Raw genomic sequence first — 10251 nt, 5'->3', positions numbered from 1 at the left:
TGGAAAAATTGTCTTCCATGATACCAGTCCCTGGTGCCAAAATGTTGGGGACAGCCAAAAAGGTTGGTTTAAATGATAACTTTCCCCAAAACTAAATTACCCCTGTAAAACTAATGAAAGGCCACCAAGTTAGAAGGATGAAAGGAGCCTGAATTCTACTAAGATGTATGCCTTGTTAAATAATTATCAGCCATTATTCCAGAGGTCGCAAGATTTGCAGCTTCCCCAATTACTGCTGTGAAGAACATCACTATTTTAGAACCTAAGATTGGCCTCTTGAGATATATTTTCAGGCTTTTGCATTTCTGACTACTGGGTGGCACCATTTGGCCCGAAAATCAACCAGTCCCTTAGCCCCCACCCAGAAGCTGACTCAATGCGGGAGGGCCATTTTTCACTTCCCTGTGATTTCATCCCCAACAATCAGCACTGCCCAAACCCTAGCCCCCTTCCCACCAAACTCTCTATGAAAAATCCCTTACCTCCAAGCCTTCAGTGAGATTGATTTGAGTAATAACTCTGTGTCCCACATGTTGTGACTGGCCTGTGTCAATGAAACTCTTTACTGCAATGCCATGGTCTCCACGAATTGATTTTGTGTGTACAGTGGTCAGGAAGAACTCATCAGTCAGTTACATCTGCAGGATGGTGCCAGCTCTTTCCACAAAGTCTAGTCAGATACCCAGAAAGTATTTCTCCACTATTACGTGGACTGTGTGTCTCTCTGTCACTATCCAGGGAATGGGGCCTGGCTTTAGTATTTAGTATTTGGTAGTTACTATACTGTCACCTAATCCCTCGTTTTCAATATTTTTCCATGACTTCCAGTGGCCTGACTGGCCACCATGCCACAGAATCTTTACTTTATGAATCTTTACTTTATGGTCTCCAAGGAGAACTCCCCACTCGATATTTTGTGATTTGAGCAATGGAATAGAATGTGATACTGGTGGGCTGAGGGAGGTCCCCAGACACTGGTGGGATCTTGACCCCAGCTGTGGTTGTCAGGCTCTTGATACTATCTCAAGAACGAAGTCAAGGATGAGTCCGCAAACAGTGAAAGAAGAGATTTATTGCAAAGCAAAAAGTACACACTCAAAAAAGGGGATTTCATGCATACCCGAGAGAGAACAATGGGTTCTGGGGTTTCATCCTGATGGGTTACTTTAACAATGGAGTGGAATATTAATGAAAATTCCTGGGTAAAGGTGGAGATGTCTCGGAACTGTGGTGCCATCCATTTTTACATCAAACATTGGTCTCAGAACTGTCATGGCACTGGTGGGTGTGTGATTTAGTATGTTAATGAGCATATAGTGAGGGCCTAGGTAAAACCTACGTTAAATCCAGCACCACATTGGGTCCAGTCAGTCTTACCCAGCTTGGTCCACACTGGTTTTTCAGCGTCTTATGAGCCCATAACCTTAAGTCAGGTAAATCTGCTGCCTAGAATTTGTTATCCTGTGACCACTCTGTATTATTCCTGTCTCAAATCTACTTGGAAATATTCAAATGGTCTTTGACTTGGACATCCCAACTTTGCTTACTTCACAGTGTTTCTTGCGCCATAATCCAGTATAAGAAGATGATCCAGACATTTGTTAAACATCTCAAATAAGATGTATCCCAGGTATTTGTGTCAAATTTGGATTATTTTAGTTTTTGTCTTTGCAGAATATAAAATACTAACATGAAGTAAGCACTAAGGTCTGGAGATGGCTGTGCAAGAGATGACAAAGTCCAACACCACGTTTGAGAGTATCCAATAATTTCTTCTGGGGCAGCGTATTTTTCTACAATACTGAATTTGGGAAAAAAAAAAAACAAAAAACTACGAGATTCATGAAACTGGACAACTGTCTTTATAACATTACCAGTGATAAAATCAGTAAGGAAGGCTGGTTTGCAGTCATCTGAGCAGCCTCTTTACTTTCATAAATATGGTTTCTCTCTGATATTAAACTGCTTCCAATTTCAAGCAGAATGCTACATCCCAAGGATAAGGATGTGAAGAGAACTGGTTTCTTTTGTAATCCTAAACGTTCTAGTCTGCGAATTAAAAGCCATTATTTGAAGAAGGGTTCCTAGGCTCCATCTGGCCGCCAAAAGCTTGCTACTCAACACAGGCTAACGACCAGCTTTTTTGGGAGAGAACAGATGCGGGGGCGGGAGGAAAAAAGGAAGATGGTAGACGTCACTTCCCCTTGTAGGCTCTGCAGCGGGTTGGTCTGCTGAGTGGCAGAAAAGCAGAGGGTGGACTGGGAAGGGCACTGTCAGTGACATCACGGAGAGGGCGACTTCTATGTAGATGAGGCAGCGCAGGGGCTGCTGCTTCCCCACCTGCTGCTTCGCCACGAAGGAGTTCCCGTGCTGTAGGAGCGGGTTCAGGACCGCTGGTCGGACCTGAGAGTCCCAGTTGTCTGTCAGAGCTAGAAGGACTCGAGAGTGCGCGGGGCAAGTGACCGTGTGTGTAAAGGGTGAGGCGTATGAGGCTGCGGCGGGGCGGAGGTGCAGAAACTCATACTTACCTGGCAGGGGAGATACCATGATCACGAAGGTGGTTTTCCCAGGGCGAGGCTTATCCATTGCACTCCGGATGTGCTGACCCCTGCGATTTCCCCAAATGTGGGAAACTCGACTGCATAATTTGTGGTAGTGGGGGACTGCGTTCGCGCTTTCCCCTGAATCTTTTAGTTAAAAGAATAGGTTGTGTATTAAACTTTGTGTTTCGTGTGGCGTGTAAATGTCATTCTTACCGTGGAAGGCTAGAAAATGGTAAGTAACATGTCGATTCTGTCAGAGGAGAAATAAGAAGCGTCAGCCCTTGCAACATAATGTAACTACCGTGAAGGCCGCACAGCTCTTCCGTTTCTATGGGCGGCGGCCTTCTGCAGAGATTGGTCAATGGTCTCCAGTGTCTTGGGTTCTCACGATCTGTAAAAATCTTCGTGTTGTTCCCTAGCCCTTTATACAGCTTCCGCTTCTAACTGCAGCCCCCACAGTAGTTTGTAGGATTTCTGTGCTAGGGGGGAATGCGTTCTCACTTCATAGAGCCAGGTACAAACTACGCACACGGGCGCTGTTCTTTGGGAAGAAAACAGGGCCTTTGGAGCTCTTAGTGTCCCCGCTGGGATGTACACATAATATGCGTACTTTGTGTAGGGGAACGGCTCTCGCAGCGTCCAGGTCCCTAGTGCATATTCATCGAGGCCCGCAGGTCAGAACCGCAGTCTCACAGGTCTTGGCTGAAATGCGCTGCGATCCTCCCTGAAATGTAACGCAGGAAGTTTTACGAGGAGCCGGGTCCAGTTTCCCTGCTGTCTCCTGCCGTTTACATATCTAGTCTTTCTTCAGACTTTATTCAAGTGACAGCTGCTTGTTTGATGTCTCGCTTCCACATCCTACATCCATTGCCAGGCAGCTTTCTAGATAGCACCCCCACCCATCCTTCCCGCCCCCAAGCAGCCCTTTCCCATTTCTGGCGCCAGTGTCCTCCCCCTTCCCTCTTTCTTCAGGCCCTCGCTTATCACCTTCATGGACAGAAAATACTTAGCTCTCTCTCAACTTGCGGTTTACACCTGACACGCGTTAGTACTGTCTGGGTGAAGGGGAAAAGGACAAGATGGAGGAAGGTGAACAGAAAAGACGCAGCCCTTACTACTTCTGGGTTCTTCATCATCCAACTTACCCGCGCGCGGGAAAATGCAGCCCGCGCCCGGGAAAAAAGCAGACCAACTGAGCAGGCGCCACGTGAAGTCAATTTGAGGAAACGGAAACTTACTACGGAGACGCCCCTGGCACGCCCTTATCCCACCCACTGCTCTCCCATTTCCAAGCCCAGGACGTAAAAGTCGCAGCCGGCAGGCGCCAGCGCGAACTTCCGCGGCCCTATTGCTTGTGGTCCGAGGAACCTCGCCTGAGAGCGCCGGCGGGACTTCCGTGTCCCCACTTAGAGGACCTGTGAACCTCGCCCAAGAGCCCTGACCCGTTGGTCAATAAAGTTCTTTCTTTCCTACCACTTGACTCCAGTGCCTCTTTCCTGACTAAAAGAAATTAAATAAATCAGGTGGTGCCCAAACCCGTGAGGAGACCCCTCCTCAGGGCCCCCCAAGGTCCGAGGAGCCTCCTCCTCCCACGCCTAGGATGGACCAGGACCCAAAGAACCGCTTTCTACCAATCCATTCCTCCAGAATCTCCTGGGGTAAGTGCCCTTTGTCTTTCTTTCCCACTCCTTGGCCAATAAGTCCTGCGCAGGCCCGAGGCCACCCTTAAGGTCACCAGGTGACCCACAGGAAATCTTCTGAGACAGAGACGTCTGCTCAGAAGTCTCTCCATCCACTTATGGCTCCACCAGCCGCCGGTCTCTAGTGATTCCAAAGGACGCTTTGGAGTCAGCCAGAGCCCAGTTTCCATTAGCCAAAGAAAGGCAATGGGTAATCCCCAGTCCAAAATTCTGCGAGACACCCCTTTAGGGTGTTTATTAGGCAACCTAAAAACCCTTCAATTAGAGCAGGATCTAAAGCGAAAGCGACTAATTTTCCTCTCCACTGTGGCGTGGCCGCAATATAAACTAGACAATCAGTCCCTATGGCCGCCTGAAGGCACCCTAGATCGTAATATTTTAATCGACCTCAGCAATTTTTGCCAGCGCCTAGGCAAGTGGTGTGAAATAAATTATATACAAGGATTTTGGGATTTATGCTCTCGACCAGATTTATGTAGCCAATGCTCCTTGGCCCAAGTCATGTTGGCCAGGGCTGGGGTCCCCGTGGGGTCGGACAAAGAGGAGTCATCCTTCCTGTCCCACCTGCTCGAGGATCTCGGAAACTCCCATTTCAGACCTCCAGCAGCCGCCTCCCCTTCCCTTCCACCCTACACTCCGTCCCCTTCCAATTCCACCTCTACCTTGGCTCCACCTGCCGCCCCTTCCCCCGCCCCCTCGGCACCTCCCTCTTGCCACCTTGATTCACCCATATCCTCTCACACCCGTTCCAAAGATTTTTCAAGCCCTGCTCCTACCCCCACTCCTACCCCTCATCCCCCTACAGTTCTGGCCCCACTACGCGAGGTGGCCGGTGCAGAAGGTATAGTCAGGGTCCATGTCCCTTTCTCACTAGCAGATCTTTCCGAGATTGAAAAACGCTTAGGAGACTTCTCTGCCAACCCTGCGGTTTATACCAAAGAATTCAGGTACCTGTGCCAGGCCGATGATCTAACCTGGCACGACCTCCATGTCATTCTTACCTCTACTCTAAACCCTGAGGAGCAAGAGCACATCCTAGTGGCAGCCAGGCAGCATGCAGATCAGTTACACTTAACGGATGCTGCTGTTCCAGTAGGGGAACAAGCAGTCCCATCTATTGACCCAGAATGGGACTACCAAGTAGGCCAGCCGGGTCGCCGAAGGTGAGACATCATGACCCAATGCCTCCTGGCAGGTATGCAGGCGGCCTCAAACAAAATAGTTAATTTTAATAAATTAAAAGAAATTATTCAAGGTCCAGATGAAAATCCAGCCACATTCTTAAATAGGCTAACAGAGGCTTTAACCCAGTATACCCGATTAGACCCAGCCTCCCCAGCCGGGGCCATTATCTTGGCATCTTATTTTATTTCACAATTGGTCCCAGATATTAGGAAAATACTCCAAAAAGCCGAAGATAGTCCTCAGACCCCCATCCAAGATTTAGTCAAGCTAGCTTTTAAAGTTTTTAATTCGCAAGAAGAGACAGCTGAGGCCCAGAGACAAAATAAGGCCAAACAGAAGGCAGCCCTCAATGCCCAAGCACTAGTGGCAGCCCTGCAACCTAATCTCAATCCCAGGCCAGGAGGTAAGCCTACTAAGGCAACAAAGGGGGCCTGTTATAAGTGCGGCACCCCAGGTCATTGGGCTGACAAATGCCCACAGGCCCAACCTTCAGGTCCAACACAACCGTGTTTTAAGTGTGGCAAACGCGGACATTGGGCAAGTCATTGTCCCAATCCTCGCCCGCCATCCACTACCTGCCCGGCTTGCCAAGAAGAAGGGCATTGGAAGTCAGATTGCCCCACCCTGAAAACGGGCATAGCGTGTCAACGTGATGTCCCTTCTCAGGACCCTGGGAGCTCCTTCCAGCTCTTAAACCTAGATGACGACTGAAGGCGCCTGGACTCGGGGACCCCCATCACCCTCGCCGAGCCTCGGGTAACTCTTCAGGTAGCGGGTAAGCCAGTTTCTTTTCTTGTGGATATGGAGGCTACCTACTCTGTTTTGCCATCATTTAGTGGACCTAGTCACCCGTCTCACATTTCAGTTATAGGAGTTGGAGGCACTCCGTCTAGTCCTCTTAGAACACCACCTCTTAATTGCTGCCTGGCCAATAACTATTTTGCACACTCATTCCTCATTATCCCCTCATGCCCACTCCTCTACTAGGCTGAGATATCCTAAGCCAACTGAAAGCCTGTATCTCCCTTCCTACTAGGTCCCCCCACCCCGCCTGCCATCTACTTCTAGTATTAACTAACTCAAATGACTCCAACAACCCTACTAACCCTTTCCCTAATTTCCCCATTCCTATAGACCCCGAAGTGTGGGACACCTCCACTCCTGTCGTGGCGGACCATCATTCACCAATACTCATAAAACTTAAAAACCCGGGTTTCCAACCCGCCCACAGTTCTCTCTCTCTCCACAACACTTATGAGGACTAAAACCAATCATTACTAGGTTACTCAGCCAACACATCCTCATCCCCACTCACTCCCCCTGTAACACCCCATCCTACCTGTAAAGAAGGCAGATGGGACTTTTCAGTTAGTGCAAGATCTTCGTCTTATCAATGAGGCTGTTTGCCCCACCCATCCAGTAGTTCCCAATCCCTATACCCTTCTCTCTCTTATCCCATCTAACACAACACACTTTACTGTGCTAGATCTAAAAGATGCATTTTTCTCTATTCCCTTACACCCAGATTGTCAGTTTCTCTTTGCCTTTACATGGGAAGACCCAGACACCCATGCCTCCACTCAATTGACATGGACAGTGCTTCCCCAAGGGTTCCGAGATAGCCCCCATTTCTTTGGGCAAGCCCTTGCAAAAGACTTGGCCTCCTGTCCTCTTACAAATAGTAAAATTCTCCAATATGTAGATGACCTTTTACTCTGTAGTCCCATGAGACAGGACTCTCTTTTGGACACTGCAATCCTCCTTAATCATCTAGGATCCAAAGGTTACCGAGTATCCAAATACTAAGCTCAACTCTCACAACAATGTGTCCTACATTTAGGCATTGAAATCACTCCCACAACGCGCTCGCTCACCACAGACCGTTTAACTCTAATACAAAATCTTTCTCCTCCCCAAGACGCTAAAGAAATCCAATCCTTCCTAGGCCTAGTAGAGTTTTTCAGACACTGGATTCCTAATTTCGGAATCTTGGCAAAACCTCTATATGCAGCTGTCAAGGAGACTCCCCAAGGACCTTTGTCTAACCCAAAGTTAATCTATAAACATTCACTCACCTAAAAAACTGCCTTCTCTCACATCCTACTCTCTCACTCCCAGACTTCCAACGCCCCATCCAGCTTTTCACAGATGAAAGACAAAAAGTTGCTATTGGCCTTTTAGCCAACCTATAGGCACCACATACCATCCTGTGGCATATCTATCCAAACAATTAGATCCCACTGTACAAGGGTGGCAGCCCTGCCTTCGGGCCCTAGCAGCAGCAGCCTGTCTAACCCAGGAAGCAAAGAAACTCATCAGAGGCTGCAGCCTGACAGTCTTCTCTACCCACCGCCTTCAAGACCTTATTGCCCACAAAAGTATCAGCCACCTAACCCCGTCCAGGCTCCAACTTTTCCACCTCTTGTTCATAGAAGACTCTACCATTGTCCTAGGAGTCTGCTCCTCTCTAAACCCAGCAACCTTACTCCTCAACCCTCTCAAACAACCCCATACTGAACACTCCTGTCCAGAACTTTTAGAGGCCCAACCACCTAGTCACTTGCATTTACATGACCAACCCTTGGAAAGCCCACAGTTAACCCTATTTGTGGATGGCAGTTCCTTTATAAATTCTCAAGGAAACAGGCAGGCAGGATACGCGGTAGTTACATCATCCACTGTCCTAGAAGCTAAGCCTTTACCACAAGGAACAACATCACAGCAGGCGGAGCTTATCGCACTAACTAGGGCTCTCCTCCTATCTAGAGGAAAAACAGTAAACATATACACAGATTCTAAGTATGTCTTCTTAATTGCACACACCCATTCTGTCATCTGGAAAGAAAGAGGGTTCCTAACCACCTGTGGTACCCCCATAATCAACAAAAAGCAAATACTTAAACTGCTAGACGCTTTATCAGCACCTTCCAAAGCAGCCATCATACACTGTAAAGGTCATCAGACTCCATCTAACCCGGTGGCAGCTGGCAACAATTCTGCTGACACCACTGCCAAATCGGCTGCCGGATTCTCCACCCCTACACTTCCTTCTGTTTGTTTTCTTTCTCCCCAATATACCCCTAATTACACCCAGGAAGAAAAAACCAAAGTATTACAAGACTCAACAGCCAGACTAGCCACAGACTATTGGATTTACACCAATAATAAATTAGTTATTCCTAAAACACAACTCCACACCGTCTTAAGAGACATACATAATTCCTTACACATAGGACCCAGAGCTCTATATAACCTTCTAAGCCCCCTTATCCACTGCCCTACACTCATGAAACACCTAATTATAATCAACCAACAGTGCTTCACATGCCCCAAGTCAAATCCTCAAGGCGCATTACGCAACTCCCACCCAAGTCACCAACTCAGAGGACACCAACCAGGTGAAGATTGGCAAATTGATTTTACCCACATGCCAAAACATAAAAAATTCAAATATCTCTTAACCCTCATTGATACCTTTTCAGGATGGATAGAGGTCTATCCTACCACAGGAGAGACTGCCAATATAGTTGCCTCCATACTCACTGAACACATTATTCCTAGGTTCGGCCTCCCACTCACCCTCCAGTCTGACAATGGCCCAGCCTTCATCTCCAAGGTAGTCCAACAGGTGGCAGCCCTCCTACACATCACCTGGAAACTCCACATCCCTTATAGACCCCAATCCTCTGGTAAAAGTAGAAAAAGCCAACGGACTAATCAAACAACAACTCACCAAACTCTCACTTGAGACTCAACAGTCTTGGGTAACCCTCCTGCCTCTAGCCTTAACCCGGCTGCGGGCCGCCCCTCGAAGTCCAACAGGCCTCAGTCCATTCAAACTAGTTTATGGCCGACCCCTCACCTTAGAACAGCTGCCTACCCTTTCCTCTCCGCTGGCAAATTACCTTCCATACTTAACTCTTTTGAGACAACTACTAAGACAGCATGCAGAACTAGCACACCCGCCTCCGACAGGCACTTATAATCTACACACCTTTCTCAGCCCAGGTGATCAAGTATACTTAAAGAACATCCAGGCCAAAGACCTCCAGCCCAGGTGGAAAGGCCCGTATACTGTCCTCCTATCCACACACACAGCAGCCAAGTTATTAGGCCTCACACACTGGGTCCACATATCACAACTAAAGAGGGCCCCCGCAGAAGGCGACAAGTGGGAATCAACTAAACTCACCCCCACCCGCCTCAAGCTCACCAAACTTCCCTAATTAACATATGTTTCCAGGCCTTTTATGACTGTCCCGATTTCTCACCATACTGTACACAAATCTGGCAGAGTTTCAACACATCACCCCAGATCTCTATTTGCCCCCAGACCCCGGCCCAACACAGTGGTTCTCTCGCCTACTCACCTTTGTAGAACACCTCCAGTGGCAAGGCGCATTCTACGCTTACTTAGAAGATGAAGTTTTCTTACTCACTTTTATTACTATCCTTCTTCTACATTCCAACAGCAATTACTAACCCAACCTTTATATGGAGATTCTCCATAACTGAAACTTGGTCCTCCAACAACAAGCAACATACAGTTCTGCAAGGCACTGCAGACTGCTCACCTCAAGGCTGTCAATCTGCTCTTTCCATAAATTTCTCCCTAACTTCCGTCGCTGATAGATGGGCTCAACCATCCATCTGTTTCCTACATGACCAGACAGAATACAATTGTAAAAACTATTGGCAGCAAACCAATCTGGGTTGCCCATACAAATGTTGTAAAATACACCATTCAATGCTAGATAATACACATGACAGAAAGTTAAGCAGCAAATATCTCTTCACTTACGATGGAAGAAGTGACCCCCTTA

General features: G+C 47.8%; 1 non-coding gene across 1 annotated transcript; it reads left to right on the top strand.

Moving 5' to 3' along the window:
• The first annotated feature begins 2520 nt into the window (after positions 1-2520).
• Positions 2521-2684, top strand: LOC116272603. The gene has a single exon (XR_004181248.1). It is a non-coding gene; the product is annotated as a U1 spliceosomal RNA (small nuclear RNA).
• Positions 2685-10251: the final 7567 nt, after the last annotated feature.

Source organism: Papio anubis, chromosome 1 (genome assembly GCF_008728515.1).
Source record: "Papio anubis isolate 15944 chromosome 1, Panubis1.0, whole genome shotgun sequence".
Classification (NCBI taxonomy): Eukaryota; Metazoa; Chordata; class Mammalia; order Primates; family Cercopithecidae; genus Papio; species Papio anubis.
The sequence above is the reverse complement of the archived record's forward strand: the minus strand, read 5'-3'. Positions and strand labels throughout refer to the sequence as shown.